General features: G+C 44.8%; 1 protein-coding gene across 7 annotated transcripts in view; it reads right to left on the reverse strand.

Moving 5' to 3' along the window:
- The window catches only part of RBM47 (RNA binding motif protein 47), a 217,693-nt gene that overhangs the window by 109,013 nt on the left and 88,421 nt on the right, over positions 1–20,259 (reverse strand). The window lies entirely within an intron of this gene.

Below are 20,259 nucleotides of genomic sequence, written 5' to 3' on the forward strand. Positions count from 1 at the left end.
TTGTAGAGATGGGTTTTCACCTTGTTCATCAGGCCAATCACAAACTCCTGAGCTCAGGTGATCCGCCCACCTCAGCCTCCCCAAGTGCTGGGATTACAGGCCTGAGCCACCATGCCCAACTGCAAACATTGCTTCTCAAGTGCCTACAATAATCAGGTATTTGATATATGACACTTCATTAAATTAAACAGACAGATGAGACAACAGACTCAGAGAGGCTGCCTAAGGGTACGCAGCTAACAACAGCAGATCTTGAGAATCCACGCAGGTCCCAGTTGGAGCCCTTGCTCTTTGCCTGAGTCACACTCTGGTATAATGCACACTGTAGCCTACTCACCCTAGGACCCGTCTACTGCCCAATCAGGGGTGTCCAATCTTTTGGCTTCCCTGGGTCACACTGGAAGAAGAATTGTCTTGGGCCACATAAAATACACTAATACTAATGATAGCTGATGAGCTTCAAAAAAAAAATCCCAAAGAAAAGTTATGAATTTGTGTTGGGCCACATTCAAAGCCATCCTGGACATGCCACAGGCTGGACAAGCTTGGCATAAATCAAGATCCGGGCCAGGAGTGGTGGCTCACACCTGTAGTCCCAGCACTCTGGGAGGCCCAGGCAGGAGAATCACTTGAAGCCAGAGTTTAAGATCAACCTGGGTAACAAAGTGAGACACTCGTCTCTATAAAAAACACAAAGCCGGGTGCGGTGGCTCACGCCTGTAATCCCAGCACTTTGGGAGGCTGAGATGGGTGGATCACGAGGTCAAGAGATCAAGACCATCCTGGTCAACATGGTGAAACCCCGTCTCTACTAAAAATACAAAAAATTAGCTGGGCATGGTGGCGCGTGCCTGTAGTCTCAGCTACTGGGGAGGCTGAGGCAGGAGAATTGCTTGAACCCAGGAGACGGAGGTTGCGGTGAGCCGAGATCGCGCCATTGCACTCCAGCCTGGGTAACAAGAGCGAAACTCCGTCTCAAAAAAAAAAAAAAAAAACTATCCAGGCTTGGTGGCACGTGCTATGGTCCCACCTACTTGGGAGGCTGAGGTGGGAGGATTGCCTGGGCCGGGAAGTTGAGGCCATAGTGAGCCAAGATCACATCACTGTACTCCACCCGTAACAGAGTGAGATCTTGTATTAAAATGAGTAAATAAAAAAGATTCACCTGCATGTATTTTCTGCCACTGTCTGCCCAGAACCCGTACAGCCGTGCTTTTTTTTTTTTTTTGAGACCATGTATTGCTTTGTTGTCCAGGCTGGAGTGCAGTGACAGGATCTTGGCTCACTGCAACCTCCGCCTCCCAGGTTCAAGTGATTCTCCTGCCTCAACCTTCCGAGTAACTGGGACTACAGGTGTGTGCCACCATACCTGGCTAATTTTTTGTATTTTTAGTAAAGCCGGTGTTTCACCATGTTAGCCAGGATGGTCTCGATCTCCTGACCTCATGATCCGTCCGCTTCAGCCCTGTTTTTCTCCTTCAGTCCTTTACCTTAGCCTCCTCACCCTCCCCTCCCCCTTCCCTCCACTCTACCCTCTTATCCCTAATTAAGATAATCTCGGGCCGGGTGTGGTGGCTCACGCCTGTAATCCAAGCATTTTTGAGGCCAAGACGAGCGGATCACCTGAGGTCGGGAGTTCAAAACCAACATGGTGAAACCTTGTCTTTTAAAAAAAAAAAAAAAAAAAAGATAATCTCTACAGTTCACTTAGAAATCTACTGATGAACTCTATTTACTATTGGAGCCCTCCTGTGACAATAAAACCCAACCAAAAAAATATGGATTCCTCTACTTTGGGTAAGCCCTTTATGTTCATTTTGTGTGTGTGTATGATCACAAATTTGATATTTGACTTTAAACCCTAGAGGTTGTATTAGAATTCCCTGTGTTCTATACAGCACTTGGCATATAAAAGTCTCATGCTGCTTGGAGACTCATGTGTCCCTGAGAAAGGACTATGCCTTCTGTGCAAGAGAAATGTCTTATAACAGCATTTCCCACCTCCAGCCATGCAATTCTAAGTGGAGTTTTCACTCTGTTGTTTTTGGTATGCCAGCATGCAGGTATACTCCTAGAATTTTCAACTGCAGAGCTGCAATAGGGCAGAATAACGCGTCTCTGTCGGGTGCTGCTGTATCACCCCAGGCCTATTCCAAAGCATCTTTCAGCTATAGGGGCCCATTTCTAGCCCATCTTTGAGGCTAGTATACATTTGACCTGCAGAATAGTTTCAGCTTCTGAAAGGAGTTTTACACTCCCTTGGACACTAGGGAATAGTAGAGGAGAAAGGAGAGGTAGAGATTTAATCTGAGTTTCTAAATCTTCCAGAATCTTCCAAAGGCCTGGGAATGCCCAGAAATCATACTCAAACCCCTTTAGAGAGCTTCAAAGAGTGCCATGAATGTGACCTCAGAAACTGCTCATCACCTAGTATCAAAACTGCTTTTCTAAAATTTTTTAAAAATTTTTTTTCTTTTTTCTTTTTTTTTCTTTGCTTTTCTAAAATTAAAAAAAAAAAAGAAAAGAAAAAGAAACTGCTCATCACCTAGCCAGCTTCAACAAATGCCTAAGAAAGGGCCCAGGGGCTCTTGGTGTTTTCCCGAACTGCCCAAGAAAGGAGGGGCGGGAAAAGGAGATAGGAGATCACTCACACTGTCTGGTACTGTCTGTCATGGGGACATCAGCCACTAGACCAGCAGTTCTCAAAGTGAGGTCTCTGGAACGCTGAGGGGCTCCAACATTCTTAATAATACTAACATATTTCCCTTTGTCACTGCATTGACACTGTACTCGTGATAAAAAGGCAACGGTGGCTAAAACTTCTAACACTGTAAGAGGCAGTGCCACCAAAGCGTACTAGTAATCGTGGCTTTTTTTTTTAGGCGGAGTCTTGCTCTGTCAACCTAGGCTGGAGTGCAGTGGCGCGATCTCAGCTCACTACAACCTCTGACTCTCGGGTTCAAGTGATTCTCCTGCCTCAGCCTCCCATGCAGCTGGGATCATAGGTGCCTGCCATTATCCCCAGCTAATTTTTGTATTTTTGTAGAGATGGGGCTTCACCATGTCAGCCGGGCTGGTCTTGAACTCCTGACTTCAGGTGCTCCACCTGCCTCAGCCTCCCCAAAAATGCTGGGATTACAGGCATGAGCTACCACATCTGGCCTATAGTATTTATTTTATTAAGTCTCAAGTAGATGTTTTAAAAATATTCTGTGTGATGAAATAGAAAGTATGATAAAGACTTCTACTGTATACTAAATTATGATTGCTGTCTTAAGGAAACACCACTTGTGAGAGGCACAACCTAAACTACTTGATAAAACAAACTATGAATATTTAGACTTGAATATCTGGCAGACATTTCCTAGAAAATGAATGAAGTAACCCACCACGCCTGGCTCATAATTTTTTTTTTTTTTTTGAGACGGGAGTTTCACTCTTGTTACCCAGGCTGGAGTGCAATGGCACAATCTCGGCTCACCGCAACCTCTGCCTCCTGGGTTCAGGCAATTCTCCTGCCTCAACCTCCTGAGTAGCTGGGATTACAGGCAGACGCCACCATGCCCAGCTAATGTTCTGTATTTTTAGTAGAGACGGGGTTTCACCATGTTGACCAGGATGGTCTCGATCTCTTGACCTCGTAATCCACCCGCCTTGGCCTCCCAAAGTGCTGGGATTACAGGCTTGAGCCACCACGCCCGGCCTAATAATTTTTAAGACTATAAAAACAGGGCTGGGTGCAGTGGCTCATGCCTAAAACCCCAGCCCTCCTATCTTGAGCTGGGAAGTTCAAGATCAGCCAGGGTGGGCTGGGCGTGGTTACTCACATCTGTAATCCCAGCACTTTGGGAGGCCAACACAAGTCGATCACCTGAGGTCAGGAGTTGGAGACCAGCCTGGCCAACATGGCAAAATCTTTAGTCTCTACTAAAAATACAAAAATTAGCTGGGCACGGTGGCAGCCACCTATAATCCCACCTAGTCAGGAGGCTGAGGTAGGAGAATTGCTTGAACCGGGGAGGCAGAAGTTGCAGTGAGCCGAGATCGCGCCATTGAACTCCAGCCTGGGCGACAGAGCAACATTCTGTCTCAAAAAAAAGATCAGGATAACATGGTGAAACATTGTCTCTACAAACAAACAAACAAACAAACAAAATTAGCCAGGCATAGTGGCATGAGCCTTTGGTCCCAGCTAGTTTGGAGGCTGAGGTGGGAGGATTACCTGAGCCTGGGAGGTTGAAGCTGCAGTGAGCCATCATCACGCCACTGCACTCCAGCCTGGGTGACAGAGTAAAGCCTGACTCAAAAAAAAAAAAAAAGTAAAACAGGGTTGTCAGATTTAGCAAATAAAACTTCAGGGTGCCCAGTTAAACTTGAATTTCAGATAAGCAATAAATATTTTTATATACGTTCCATACAATATTTGGTAAATACTTATACTAAAAAACTATTTACTGCTTATCTGAAGTTGTAGCTAATTGAGCGCTTGCATTTTATCTGTCTGTGAAGTTGTCCAGAGACCCCAAGATTTGAGAAACACTGCACTGGGCTATGTCCCTCCCACATGTGCTCAAACACTCATACAAACATTTATTAAGCACCTGCTGTATACTAGACACAGTGCTAAATTCTCGACATATACAACATTCTCGAAAATCCTAAGTGCCAAGCACTCTCATGATCCCTATTTTCTCTTACAAACGAGGAAATGGAAACCCAAAGAAGTCAAGTGAAACTAATTATTGGTGGAAAGCAAGACCGGAACCCATCATTCAGATTCCAGCATCTCAGCTTGTACCTATTAGGTTTATACGAACTCTGAATAAATGAGATTTCTAAAGATGGTTGGCTTTTCTGCATATTTTCATCTCACACTTTAGCAGACCCATTTCTGTTGCTCATCTTTTGTTTGTTTCACAGCTATGTGTTCTGCTATCAGAGCAACCACGAAAACCAAGGCTGGAAGTGCCGTGTGTGTGTCACGGAATTCTTTTTTTTTTTTTTTTTTTTTTTTTGAGATGGCATTTCACTCTTGTTGCCTAGGCTGGAGTGCAATGGTGGGATCTTGGCTCACTGCAACCTCTGCCTCCCGGGTTCAAGCGATTCTCCTGCTTCAGCCTCCTGAGTAGCTGGGATTACAAGGATACACCACCGCACGTGGCTAATTTTGTATTTTTAGTAGAGATGGGGTTTCACCATGTTGGTCAGGCTGGTCTCCAACTCCCAAACTCAGGTGACCTGCCTCCCAAAGTGCTGGAATGACAGGTATGAGCCACTGCGCCTGGCCATGTCTCAAGGAATTCTATCCAGAACTGCCATTGGTATTAGGACTCAGAACAGGCTTTTCTCATGACTCAGAACAGGCTTTTCTCATGAATGCTTTCCTGGGCATTCGGCATAGTTCCAGGCTGGGAATTCTTTCTCATGTATGCTTTCCTGGACAACGGCATGGTTCCAGGCTGGGAATTCAAGAATGCAGCAAAGGTCCCCAGACACTGCTCAGCTCACTGCAGCCTAGACCTCCTGGGCTCAAGGAATCCTCCTGCTTCAATCTCCTGAGTACCTAGGACTACAGGTGCACACTCGGCTAATGCTCATTACTACGAATGAAAAGCCACATGGAGCCTGGTACTGCACTACAATCATCCTTGAGAATAAGGTGAGAATTTCTCCAAATGAAGCTGTACCAACCAAAACAAATGCAAACATTGTTGTAAGCAAGGCAAGGTCCCATTTTTCACATGATCCTGATCCAGGCTACTGGACACATTTAATGAGCTCAGGCTTGATAGCAAACAAAATAGGAAAAGTCAAATATTTTTATGATCCAGTATGAAGGTGAGGCTATGCATTTCACTGTGTTACATGATCTGCAAAGACAAAAATGAATCTGCTCGAACCCAACTAGGGGGCTTCCCTAGTTACCACTTGCTATAACGAAATGTAGAAAGTTATAAACACAGCCAGGCATGATGGCTCAGGCCTGTAATCCCAGCACTTTGGGAGGCCAAGATGGGCACATTGCTTGAGGCCAGGAGTTTGAAACCAGCCTGGCCAACATGGAAAAACCCTGCCTCTACTAAAAATACAAAAATTGCTATATTATTAGTATAAAATGCAACCTTTGGCACACCTGTAGCCCCAGCTACTTGGGAGGCTGAGGAATGAGACTTGCTTGAACCCAGGAGGCAGAGGTTGTAGATCACCTCACCGTCCTCCAGCCTGGGCTGCAGAGTGAGACTGTCTCAAAAAAAAAAAAAAAAAAGTAATCAACATAAAAAAAAGAGATGCCAGTCTTTCAGGTTGGCGAGATTTCTGTAACAAAAAGAAGATTTACCTTTCAAATAATTTTGTTTTGTAAATTTGGATTTTGTTAAGGTGAGGCACACTGGAATATTCTAAAGGCAGTTGTGTATACAGAAGCCAGGGGCCACAGAGCTTTGAAAATAGCCTAGAGGAAAGAATGGGACGAAGAGAGGAGAAAAAAGAAAAAGAAAAGGATAAATATGGGGAAAATGCCAAAACGGGAGTGTTAGGTAACTAAGAAGAGGTGCATTTTAAAAGCCCAGGCTTGGTAAAAACCCAGGAAATAGACTTAAGTAGAAAGAAGATTTGAGAAGTTCCAGGGCCTGTGGACACCTGGCAGTGAGCATCAGAAAGAAGAGTAAGAGTTCTTAAGAAAAACCTATCAACTTTGCATTTGCCCTGGGGCCGCCTGGCAGTGCTGCTATCAGAATTCAGATAGTGGCCCAGCCCTGCCCTAAGCCCTGCAGTCCAGCTCTCGCCTCTCCATTTCAGTCCCTTTAGCTGCCCATCCAATCTAGATCCCTGGAGCGTGGAAAGGAGAAGCAGCAAGAAAAAAAAAAAAGGAAAAGGACAAACTGAAATGCAAGCATGGGCCTTACAACGACTCTCACAGCTCTCCCCATTCATGGGGCCTCCAGGATTCATTCTTGTGAAAGCTGTTAAGTCAAGGACGACACAGCCAGAAACCGTGACTCATCAAATTCCCAAAGCCAAGACCAGAACACACAGGCTCTGGATCCAAGCACTCGCTTTCTGCTTTCAGAACACAGGGCCCTGCCTGCTTTGTAGTATTCCAATACGAAGCTGATCACGCCGACGGTCCCCATCTACTCCCTGCCATCCCTGTCTACTCCCTGCCAGCCTAGCAGCTCTTCCCTGCCTTCAGAGTTATTTCAATTTTTTTTTTTTTTTTTTTTTTGAGACAGAGTTTCACTCTTGCTGCCGAGGCTGGAGAGCAATGGTGCAATCTCGGCTCTCTGCAACCTCCGCCTCCTCAGTTGGAGCAATTCTCCTGCCTCAACCTCCCAAGTAGCTGGGATTACAGGCATGTGCCATCATGCCCGGCTAATTTCTTTTCTTTCTTTCTTTCTTTCTTTCTTTCTTTTTTTTTTTTTTTTTGTATTATTAGTAGAGACAGGGTTTTGCCATGTTGGCCAGGCTACTCTCAAACTCCTAACCTCAGGTGATTCACCCACCTCAGCCTCCCAAAGTGCTGGGATTACAGGCGTCAGCCACCACGCCCAGCCCTCAGAGTTCTTTCTAAAACATAGAGAACGTGGAGTTTAATTCCATGGTGTTTGAGTCATAGAACCTTATAACACTTCAGAAAATGATTTGCCTTAAAAAGTAGTTGGATGTGAGGTCAGGTGCGGTGGCTCAAGCCTGTAATCCCAGCACTTTGGGAGGCCGAGGCGGGTAGATCACAAGGTCAAGAGATCGAGACCATCCTGGTCAATATGGTGAAACCCCATCTCTACTAAAAATACAAAAAATTAGCTGGGCGTGGTGGCGCGTGCCTGTAATCCCAGCTACTCAGAAGGCTGAGGCAGGAGAAGTGCCTGAAGCCTGAACCCAGGAGGCGGAGGTTGCGGTGAGCCGAGATCGCACCATTGCACTCCAGCCTGGGTAACAAGAGCGAAACTCTGTCTCAAAAAAAAAAAAAAAAAAGGAGTTGGATCTGATCTGTACAGGAAGTCACTTAGTGCAGGGGATGGCAAACTTTTCTGTCATGAGCTAAGTAAATACTATAGGCATTGCAAAACATGTGATTTCTGTTACATATTTTTCTTTTCTTTTTTCTTTGAGACAGAATCTCCCTCTGTTACACAGGCTGGAGTACAGTGGTGCCATAACAGCTCACTGCAGCCTCAACCTCCCTGGCTTCAGGGATCCTCCCGCCTCGGCCTCCGGAGTAGACTTAACCACAGGGGTGCCTCACTACATTTGGCTAATTTTTTCATTTTAGGTAGAGACAGGGTCTCACTGTGTTGCCCAGTATGCTGCTGCTGCTCCTTTTTTTTTTTTTTTTTTTTTTTGCAACCCTTTAAAAATGTAAAAACCATTAGCTAGAGGGCCATACATAAACAGCAAACAGACCACAGTTTACTGATGCCTCAGTTAGAGCAATGGCAAAGCGGGGGCAGCATCAGCTGGTGACTGCTGCATGCAGCGAGACTGAAGATGGTGTTAAGACCTTGGCGAGATTTGACGAAGGCACTAACTGTCCATCTGACTTGCCCAAGTCAGCTATAGCTATGGCAGATAATTTAACCTTGAAATGCTAGGCTTATATCTTTGGGAAATTAGATAAATGAAGTTGTTGGTTTTCTCTTTTTTTTTTTTTTTTTTTTTTTTGAGACAGAGTCTTTCTCTTGCCCAGGCTGCCAGGCTGGAGGATACTGGTGTGATCTTGGCTCACTGCAACCTCTACCTACCGGATTCAAGTGATCCTCCCACCTCAGCCTCCCAAGTAGCTGGGACTACAGGCGTTGGGTACCCACCACACCTGGCTCATTTTTTCTTTCTTTTCTTTTTTTCTTTTTTTAGACAGAATCTAGATCTGTTGCCCAGGTTGGAATGCAGTGGCATAATCTAGGCTCAGTGCAACCTCTGTCTCCCAGATTCAAGCGATCCTCCTGCCTCAGTCTCCCAAGTATCTGAGATCACGCCCAGCTAATTTTTAAAAATATTTTTAGTAGAGATGTGGTTTCACCATGTTGCCCAGGCTGGTCTTGAATTCCCAAGATAAATGAAGTTTAAAATAAGCTAGAATATTTTTTAACCTGCTACTTTTCATTCTGCATGTCGGGGTTTGTGTACATTTGTATTTAAAAGTAAATACTTGGCCTGGCACACTGCCTCATGCCTCTAATCCCAGCACTTTGGGAAGTGGGCAGATCACGAGGTCAGGAGTTCAAGACCAGCCTGGCCAACACCGTGAAACCCTGTCTCTACTAAAAATATAAAAAATTAGCTGAACATAGTGGTGGGCGCCTGTAATCCCAGCTACTTGGGAGGCTGAGGCAGGAGAATTGCTTGAACCCGGGAGGCAGAGGTCACAGTGAGCCCAGACTGCACCAGTGCACTCCAGCTTAGGTGACAGAGCGAGACTCCGTCTCATAAATAAATAAATAAACAAATGTGAATACTCCATATGTAGCGCAAAATTCCAAACCTGGAAGAATCTTTCAATATAGTCCAGTCTACAACTGTTTGCCCTTGAGGAAACTGACCTGCTTCACTTAAATGAGATATTCTAAGTCACATTCTAGTTGGCAGAAGAGAAGGGGCCAGAAACTCTGTTTCCTATTTCAAAATTCGTACACTTTACTTTATGGTACACTGCCAATTAAGTACTAAAAACTCAAGTCAACAAATACTTATGAAGTATTTCTTCTATACCCAGCACTGGCTAGGTGCACTAAGGTTACAAAATAAGTGTAAGCGAAGATTACTGCCCATAGAAACCTTTTGGTCTCTCACTGAGAAAACAAGGCACACACACTAAACAAATATATTCTTTCTTGCATTGTTATATAACTACATAGCTAAAACAGAAGCCACCGTAATCCCAGCACGTTGGGAGACCTGAGTTCAGGAGTTCGAGACCAGCCTGGCCAACATGGCAAAACCCCATGTCTACTAAAAGTACAAAAATTAGCTAGGTGTGGTGGCACACCCCTGTAATCCCAGCTACTCGGGAGACTTTGACAGGGAAATCCCTTGAACCCTGGAGGTGGAGGTTGCTGTGAGCTGAGATCACACCACTGTACTCCAGCCTGGGTGACAGAACGAGACTCTGTCTCAATCAATCAATAAACTTCATGAGGCATTTTAAGAATATCAGATCCTAGCCAGGCGAGGTGGCTCACACCTATAATCCCAGCACTTTGGGAGGCTCAGGTGGGTGATCACCTGAGGTCAGGAGTTCGAGACCAGCCTGACCAATATGGTGAAGCGCCCCCCCAAAAAAATATTAGATCCTTTTTCTTCTTCTTTTTCTTTTCTTTCTTTCTTTCTTTTTTTTTTTTTTGAGATGGAGTCTCACTCTATCATCCAGGCTGGAGTGCAATGGTGCGACCTTGGCTCACTGCAACCTCTGCCTCCCAGGTTCAAGTGATTCTCCTGTCTCAGTCTCCTGAGTGGCTGGGACTACAGTCACCTGCCACCACACCTGGCTAAGTTTTATATTTTTAGTAGAGATGGCGTTTCGCCTTGTTGGCCAAGCTGGTCTTGAATTCCCGACATCAGGTGATCTGCCTACCTTGGCCTCCCAAAGTTCCAGGATTACAGGCATGAGCCACTGTGCCTAGCTGATCCTGAAGTTTAAACATTCTAGGTGGAGAATCTTCCATATTTAATTTGAACTAATTTAAATTATTATTTTTCTTCTTTTTAATCTAAATATAAATAGTCACATGTGGCTAGGGGCTTCTGTACTGGACATCACAAGTATAAAAGAATTATTATAAATCTGGATGAAAAATATGTCACATTCATTCTGTCCCTTTTCCTTTTTGTGCCTATTGCAAAAACCACTATAATCACAGGACTCTTTCTCCTCTGAACATGGACAGGCTTTCAGAATTCTCCATGCAAGGCCGGGCATGGTGGACTCACACCTGCCACCCTAGCACCTTGGGAGGCTGAAGTGAAGGAGGATCCTTGGAGCAGGGAGTTTGAGACCGGCCTGGGCAACATGGTGAGACCTGTCTCTACAAAAAGTAAACAAGGCTGGGAGCGGTGGCTCACACCTATAATCCCAGCACTTTGGGAGGCTGAGGTGGGCGGATCATAAGTTAAGGAGATTGAGACCATCTGGGCCAACAGGTGAAACCCTGTCTCTACTAAAAATACAGAAAATTAGCTGGGTGTGGTGGCATGCTCCTGTCATCCCAGCTACTCCGGAGGCTGAGGCAGGAGAATCACTTGAACCTGGGAGGTGGAGTTTGCAGTGAGCTGAGCTCCCACCACTGTATTCCAGCCTGGGCGGCCAAAAAAAAAAAAAGTAAACAAAATTAACTGGGCATGGTAGTGCATGACTGTAGTCCCAGCTACTCTGGAGGCTGAGGCAGGAGGATCGTTTGAGCCCAGGAGGTAGAGGATACAGTGAGCCACAATCAGAGCAGTGCACTCCAGCATGGGTGACAGAGTAAGATTCTGGAATGAATAACTAAAATAGTAATTCTCTATGCAGCCATTTTCAATGGCATGCACTTGGTTTAGGTAAAACAAAACCTATTTGTCATTCCTGATGCAGATTTTAAAAAGGTGACAACGGTGACCTGGAGAAGGAAGGACTCGAGCTGAGCTTCAGATGAAATAGGGAGCATTCAGGGTGGTATGGCCGTAGACTAGCTGAGCTTCAAGAGAGAACGTCTGGAGAGGCAAAGGAGAAAGGAGAAAGAGTATGGGGTTCTGTGTATAGAGAAGAGTAGCAGCAAAGGAACTGAATGGAGCTCCTGTGGTCCCAGGACAAGGAGGATGCTGGCCTGCCAGGCAGGGAGGGTTAGGTTGGGTGTGGCTGGAGATAAGGGGATAGGTGGAAGGGTTGGTCTGGGTTCCGACTGAAATTCCAGGACAACCTGAGGGTTTAAGCGGGGCCCGGAGAACACATTTTAGGAAGGCAACGCCGACAGCTAGGCACAGGTGGGTTGTATCACGGACACCTGCACTCAAGATACCAGCACGTAGGCTATTCCAGTAATGACGTGTGCTCTTCACTTAGGAAAGTAAAACTTGTTTATTACGTAAAATCTATACATCTCAGAAAAGCAGATACAAAAAAAATTAAAATCAGATGTCTACCAACCACAGATGACATTTTGATGTAGTTTCTTACAATTTTTCTCCTTCCATGGCTAGTGCAGTAATTTAGGAATTAAAATTAAGACTTGAACTAGGAAGGTGGTGGTGTCAAAGAAGAGAAAAGGCTGTGAAAGACATTGTTAAGTGAGGCAGAGGGTGAAGAGAAAAGGTAATTTGCGTCAAAAGACATAAGTTCTAGACTTGGGTATTCTCTGGGGCCTGAACTCCCAGCCTTGGTTTTGCAATACATCAATCTCTCTCTTTTTTTTTTTTTTTTTTGAGATGGAGTTTCACTCTTGTTGCCCAGACTGGAGTGTAATGGCCCAATCTCAGCTCACAGCAACCTTCACCTCCCAGGTTCAAGGGATTCTCCTGCCTCAGCCTCCCAAGTAGCAGGGATTACAGGCATGCACTACCCCGCCCAGCTAATTTTGTATTTTTAGTAGAGATGGGGTTTCTCCATGTTGGTCAGGCTAGTCTCGAACTCCTGACCTCGTGATCTGCCTGCCTCAGCCTCCCAAAGTGCTGGGATTACAGGTTGTGAGCCACTGTGCCCAGCCTCTCTTTCTTTTTTTTCTTTTAAACTTTTTAAAAATTATTAATTTTTCCTTGGTTTTTTTTTTTGAGCACCTGGCCCATATGTCAATCTCTTAACCACTTCTTATTAGAGTCTAACTAAAGGTCAGATGAGATTTTTGGGACCCCTTTCCACTAACGTACAAATATGTGTATATTTAAAGTGAACATCACATATAAATAGAAGTAGTTGTCATAATACCACACGAGATCCCTTGATCTTTACGCTATACCAGTAGCTTATAGCCTCTTGCAATCTGCAAGATTTTAGGGGTAATTTTTTTTTCTGTTTTCTTTAATTTTTTTTTTTTTTTTTAATAAAGACGGGGTTTCACCATGTTGGTCAGGCTGGTCTTGAACTCCCGACCTCAGGTGATCCACCCGCCTTGGCCTCCAAAGTACTTGGATTATAGGTGTGAGCCACCACGCCCGGCAAGGGGTAGAGTAATTAAGCTTTATATTCTGAGCAGTGTTATAAGGAGGATCTGCAGTTGTGGTTCACAGGACAGGGATGCATGGGGCAGTGTAAATGGAGAATCCATTTTTAGACAGGACTCCACCAAGCAGTAATAATAGCTTCTTCGTGGGCGCCAAGAGGTTTTCTAAGCCCAATACATCTTTGAAGACCATAAAAAAAACAACAATAAAAACAGCTGCTAGGGAATACAAATTATGCTCTCCAAGGCCAGATGCAGTGGCTCACACCTGTAATCCCAGCACTCAGGGAGGCCAAGGTTCAAGACCATCCTGGCCAACATGGTGAAACCCCGCCTCTACTAAAAATACAAAAATTAGCTGGGTGTGGTGGTGCACACCTGTAGTTCCAGCTACTCAGGGGACTGAGGCAGGAGGATTGCTTGAACCCGGGAGGTGGAGGTTGCAGTGAGCTGAGATTGTACCACTGCACTCCAGTCTGGGCGACAGAGCAAGACTCTGTCTAAAAAAAAAGAAGAAAAAGAAAAAGAAAAAAAAGCTCTCAGGTAAGAAAGGGCAATACAAAGACATTCACCAGGCAAATAAGCAAAAGTTTATAACAGAAGTTACTTACATGCATTTTTTAAAAATACTGATTCCTGGGCTCCCCTTTAGACCAATTAAATCAGTTTCAGTAAGTAGCGCTTGTGAATTGATATGTTTTATTTTGTTCTATTTTTTGAGACAGGATCTCAGTCTGTCACTCAGGCTACAGTGCAATGGCAAAATCATGGCTCACTATAGCTTCGACCTCCTGGGCTCAAGTGATCCTCGAGCCCTAGACCCTGTCACTCCCTCTCCCCAGTAGCGGGGACTACAGGTACATGCCACCATGCCTGGCTATTTTTTTTTAATTTATTTTTTGTAGTGTTGGGGGGGTCCCACTAGGTTGCCCAGGCTGGTCTTGAACTCTTGGGCTCAAGTGATTCTCCCACCTCAGCCACCCACAGTGTCGGGATTATAACAGGCCCGAGTCACCATTCCCAGCCTGGTAATTTTTTTAAAATTCACAAAATGATTGAAACGTGAAATACAAGAAGATGGCCCAGAGAAAAAAAAACAGTTCAAGGGACAGCAGAGCAGCTGGGATCCACACTGTGCCCTTAGCCACCCTGGTTAAGGGTTATAGCAAGTTCTTTAGCGATGGGAGAACTAGAGGCTAAAATAGAACCTACCAATACATTTTCTAATTGCATATTACGCTTCATATAGTTTCTATTTCAGCACGTAGGTTCTGAGATTTTCAATACATCCCTTGGTCATTTTCACCGAACTGTGAGTTAGTGAACTCCTGGGAACCTGGTCAGAATGTCAATGGACTTACCTTGTTCTGAGAATCCCTTGGCCCTCTAAGGAGCTAGTAGTTAAAAACTGCAAACTCGCCTCAGACTGACATAGGTATGAGCCAGCTCTGCCAGGCGTGAATGCTATGACCTTGTTTGAGCTCCCTGTTCTCTTTTAAGTCTGTTTTTTTTATTTGTAAAATAGGAATCCTAGCCCCTTCTTTAGAGATATGCAAGAGATCAAATGAGGCTACACAAGTAAAACTGATAATACAAGTAAGACTTCCTTATGCCTGGCATATAGTGAACCCTCAATAAATGTAAATCATCATTATTATTTTCTTCATGACCCTTAGGGTTTCTTATAACTCCCATATTTTAAGATTCCAAGAGTCATTCTGATTACACAGGTAGAGATGAACAAAAATCGGTAGGTACTGACATTGAAAGGCCCAGTTTGTTTAGTACCTTTTCACACCAGCCTGGTATGGTATGGTATGGTATGGTATGGTATGGTATGGTATGGTATGGTATGGTATGGTATGGTATGGTATGGCATGGCATGGTATGGTATGGCATGGCATGGCATGGTATGGCATGGCATGGTATGGTATGTCTTTTTCTTTCTTTCTTTTTTTTTTTTTTGAAATCTAGTCTCACTGTCGCCTAGGCTGGAGTGCAATGGCACATCTCGGCTCACTGCAACCTCTGCCTTCCAAATACAAGCGATTCTCCTTCCTCAGCCTCCTGAGTTAGCCAGGATTACAGGTGCCTGCCACCACATCTGGCTAATTTTTGTATTTTTCCCCCTTTTTTTTTTTTTGAGACGGACTCTAGCCCCATCACCCAGGCTGGAGTGCAGTGGCACAATCTTGGCTCACTGCAACCTCCATCTCCCGGTTCAAGTGAATTCTTCTGCCTGGCCTCCTGAGTAGCTGAGATTACAGGCACGCACCACCACACCTGACTAATTTTTGTATTTTTAGTAAAGTCTGGGTTTCACCATGTTGGCCAGACTGGTCATGAACTCCTGACCTTGTGATCTGCCCACCTCGGCCTCCCAAAGTGCTGGGATTACAGGTGTCAGCCACCATGCTGGGCCTATGGTATGATAATTCAATGCCCACTTCATTCTTTGCTTGAGGTGTCCCTTGTATTTTGCTGACCTTGTTCTTAGTTTCAAAAGGACTTCATTTCTTTTGCAGACATAGAAATTTTGTCATTCTTATGAAAGCAGTGTGGCTGTTCTGGTGGTGTTATTTCTTGGCAGGCAATACCTCCACAGATACCAATGAGCATGGCTGAAGTGAATGTCAGACATTCTATTTCTGTCTGTCCCTGGCCCAGCAACCGCTGACACACCTGGGGCAACCTGCTTTAACCAACGTGTGGCCCAGGAGGAGGCCCCACCTCAGCGGAACTTTGATGCATGTCTAATGACTGACTTGAAGACCTTGTTCTTGGAAACTACAGGGCTGACATTTAAGTGTCACCCATGAAATCTGCCTCAAGGTTCAATGCTGATATTTGCTACCAATTTCGGCTTTATAATCTTGGAGTATTCTCTTTGCTTTCTACAGCTTTAAATACCATCCTACAAAGCATAAAGCCATTAGTGACCTGTTATTCTGCCAAAAGACACATACACTTTGTTGATGCCCACTGTTTTCTTTTTCTTCTTCTATGGTAAGCACAGACCTCTTCCATTTAGGTAGACAGACCTCTGTTTGTAGGCAATCGTCTGCTTGTCTGCCATGTTATTGGTTCAGTCATGGCTCATATCCACCCCTCTGCCTTTTCAGTTTCTGGTGTTTTCTTGTTTTGTTTTGTTTTGTTTTGTTTGAGACAGAGTCTTGCTCTGTTGTCCAGGCTAGAGTGCAGTGGCATGATCTTGGCTCACTATACCTCCACCTCCCAGGTTCAAGCAATTCTCCTGCCTCAGCCTCCTGAGTAGCTGAGATTACAGGCACCTGCCACCATGCCCGGCTAAGTTACTGTATTTTTAGTAGAGACAGGGTTTCACCATGTTGGCCAGGATGGTCTCAAAATTCCTGATCTCAAGTGATAGGCGCCCAGCCTGCCTTTTCAGTTTGGAAAATAGGTTATCTTGTTTGGCAAATAGCAAGACATCAAAGAGCACATAGACAAAGTAACCAACCACTGGATCTAAGAAACTTTTGCCCACATGAAAGAACTAATTTTATTTTATGTCACTTATTTATTTTTGAGACAGGGTCCCGCTCTGTTGCCCAGGCTGGAGTACAGTGGAATAATCATGGCTCACTGCAGCCTTGACCTCATAGGCTCAAGCAATCCTCCCAACTCAGCCTCCCAAGTAGCTGGGACTACAGAGACACACCACCATGCCCAGCTTTTTTTTTTTTTTTTTTTTTTTTTTTTAAAGACAGCATCTCTCTCTGTTGCCAAGACTGGAGTGCAGTGTCTCCATCTCAGCTCACTGCAGCCTTGACTGAGCCTTATTCAGGGTCAGCTGATCCTCCATCTGCCTCCTGAGTAGCTGGGACTATAGGTGCAAGCCACCACACCTGGCTAATTTTTGTAGAGATAGGGTTTCACCACTGCCCAGACTGGTCTTGAACTCCTGGTTGAAGCAATCTGCCTGTCTCAGCCTCCCAAAGCACTGGGATTCCAGATGTGAGCCACCATACCTGGCCTAATTTTTAAATTTTTTGTGGAGGCAGGATCTGTGTTGCACAGGCTGATGAATTGATTGATTGTAAAAGAGCAAATCATTAAGTTTGAAATTACCCTTAAACTTCTGCTCTTATTCTCTACCAAAAACAGTTTTCCAAACATCTGTTTGGGTCCAGAAAGGAGACCTCAGCACCATCTTAGCTTTTACAGGAAGGCTTTGTGATGAAGTTACTGATTACCTGTATCCACAATGGGCCAAGTGCAAACTGGGCCCAATTACTCTGATATCAAGTCATTTTTTTTAAGATGGAGTCTCATTGTGTTGCCCAGACTGGAGTGCAGTGGCACAATCATAGATCATAGCTCACTGTAACCTCAAGCTCCTGGGCTCAAGTGGTTCTCATGCTTCAGCCTCCCAAGTAGCTATGACAACAGGTATGTGCCACTATGTCCAGCTACATCAAGTCTTGGAAAGTTCTGCAGTCTGCATCATGGTGGTAATTATAAATTCATGTTTATAAACTGCAAAGACTTCAGGGCTACTTGTTTTCTCTCTTTTTTTTTTTAAGACAGGCTTTCACCATGTTGGTCAGGCTGGTCTTGAACTCCCAACCTCAGGTGATCCGCACGCCTTGGCCTCCAAAATGCTTGGATTACAGGCGTGAGCACCACGCCCGGCCGACTTCAGGGTTACTTTTGCATAAGTTTGCAATACCAGCAGTCTCTGTACCTAAATTAACACTGATGTTGAATTTGATCAGAAATCAGGCAAAGAAAAGGGAGAGGTCCAGATAAGAGAGTACTGAATATACTCCCTGGCAAATCTGGATACAGACGAGAAAAGGGATCCAGTAACTTCTACTGTTTTCAAATATACCATTAAATATGTAAGGTATGATGCTCCTTCATCTAATTCAGTCCGTCTTGTTTTATTGGTAGTGTTTGTTTTCTTTTGTTTTGTTTTTGAGACAGATCTCACTCTGTTGCCAGGCTGGTGTGCAGTGGCACAATCTAGGCTCATTGTAACCTCTGCCTCCCGGGTACAAGCGATTCTCCTGCCTCAGCCTCAGGTGTAGCTGGGATTACAGGGTCTCATTATGTTGCCCAGGTTGGTCTTGAACTCCTGGGCTCAAGTGATCCTCTCACCCCGGCCTCCCTATGTGCTGGGATTGCAGGTGTGAGCCACTGTGGCTGGCCTAGGTTTTCTTGTTTTGAACTCTCAACTCCTTATAATTCTTCGTCAGCCCACTTATTACTCTGTTAATTTATTATTTAATGTCTTCTTCGAGTACTAAAGTAGCCCTGTGGGGACAGCAATCCTTTCTGTCCTAATTACTTCTTAATTACACTACATCTAGCTTAGAGCCTAGCAAAGAGCCTGGCACAGAGCCTGGCACATAGCAGGTGCTCAAAAAACGTTTGTTAATGGATTGCTTGTATCCCTACAGATCGTGTACTATACAGGGTCTCATAACATGGAGGTTTTGTTAAAGTCTGTCTCAGTCAGGCAAACGTGGCTTAGGGGATCATGCCCATTCTGTGGCATTAATGCTCAAGATGCTTATTTTTCTGCACATTTAACGTGAACATGGATTTGGACTCTGTTTTCACAGATAAATGAACCAGTCATTCTGGGGCTTAAGAGCATGGCACCATTTTCTTTTCTTTTTTTTTTTTTTTTTTTTTTTGAGACAGAGTCTCCCTCTGTCGCCCAGACTGGAGTGCACAGTGGCATGATCTCAGCTCACTGCAACCTCTGCCTCCCGAGTTCAAGTGATTCTCCTGCCTCAGCCTCCCAAGTAGCTGGGATTATAGGCACGCGCCACTATACCTGGCTGATTTTTTGTATTTTTAGTAGAGACGGGGTTTCACTGTGTTAGCCAGAATGGTCTCAATCTCCTGACCTCAGGATCCACCCACCTCAGCCTCCCAAAATCCTGGGATTACAGGTGTGAGCCACCACATCTGGCACACGGGGCATTTTCACTGCAAACTCCTACCCACTGATTGCAGGAGGGGAAGCTTGGATAAGTGTCTGATTCTGGGATCCCATGTCTGGAAGGCTGCTCCATTATCTCACATGGGCTGCTTACAAGGGCCTTGGGGTGCTCATCTCAAAACCATCATATGAACACACACACACACACAAACACACACACACACACACACAATTTTTCTTTCAGTATTAGGAACCTGAATTCTGGCTTGGCACAGTAGCTCATGCCTGTAATCCCAACACTTTGGAAGGCCAAAGTGGGCAGATCACAAGGTCAGGAATTCAAAACCAGCCTGACCAATATGGTGAAACTCCATCTCTACTAAAAATACAAGAACTAGCCAGGCATGGTGGCACGCGCCTGTAGTCCCAGCTACTCAGGAGGCTGAGATAGGAGAATCGCTTGAACTCGGGAGGCGGAGGTTGCAGTGAACCAAGATCATGCCGCTGCACTCCAGCATGGGTGATAGTGTGTCTTTGTTTCAAAAACAAAAATGAACAAAAAAAGAAACCTAAATTCTTTCTTTGGTAAGCACAGACTTCTTCCTAATCAGCTATTCATCAGAATATGCATTTCTTATCCTTAAAAATTCAACCCTTTAAAAAGAAAAAAAAAAATAAACGATTTATATTCTGTGAAAAAACAGGAGGTAGGGAATAGTTAATGCTGGTCATTTGGGGATTATCAGAGAAATGCTATATTTCATCAGACCTGTTTGCATAAGGTGCATCCAATTTCAGACATGTTAAACTGTGTGTGTGTGTGTGTGTGTGTGTGTGTGTGTGTGTTAGCTGGGTACAGTGGCTCACGCCTGTAATCCCAACACTTTGGAAGGCCGAGGTGGGCAGATCACAAGGTCAGGAGTTCAAAACCAGCCTGACCAATATGGTGAAACTCCATCTCTACTAAAAATACAAAAATTAGCCGGGCATGGTGGCAGGTGCCTGTCGTCCCAGATATTCAGGAGGCTGAGGCAGGAGAATTGCTTGAATCCAGGATGCAGAGGTTGTAGTGAGCTGCACTCCAGCCTGGGCAACAGAGTGAGACTCCATCTCAAAAAAGAAAATTGTGTGTGTATGAAGGGTTGGGGGATGCATTCTACAGTTGATGACATGCAGTAAACACTATAGGAAGAAGCTACCGCCAGATATTTTCATGAA

Source organism: Saimiri boliviensis, chromosome 3, assembly GCF_048565385.1.
Source record: "Saimiri boliviensis isolate mSaiBol1 chromosome 3, mSaiBol1.pri, whole genome shotgun sequence".
Lineage (NCBI taxonomy): Eukaryota > Metazoa > Chordata > Mammalia > Primates > Cebidae > Saimiri > Saimiri boliviensis.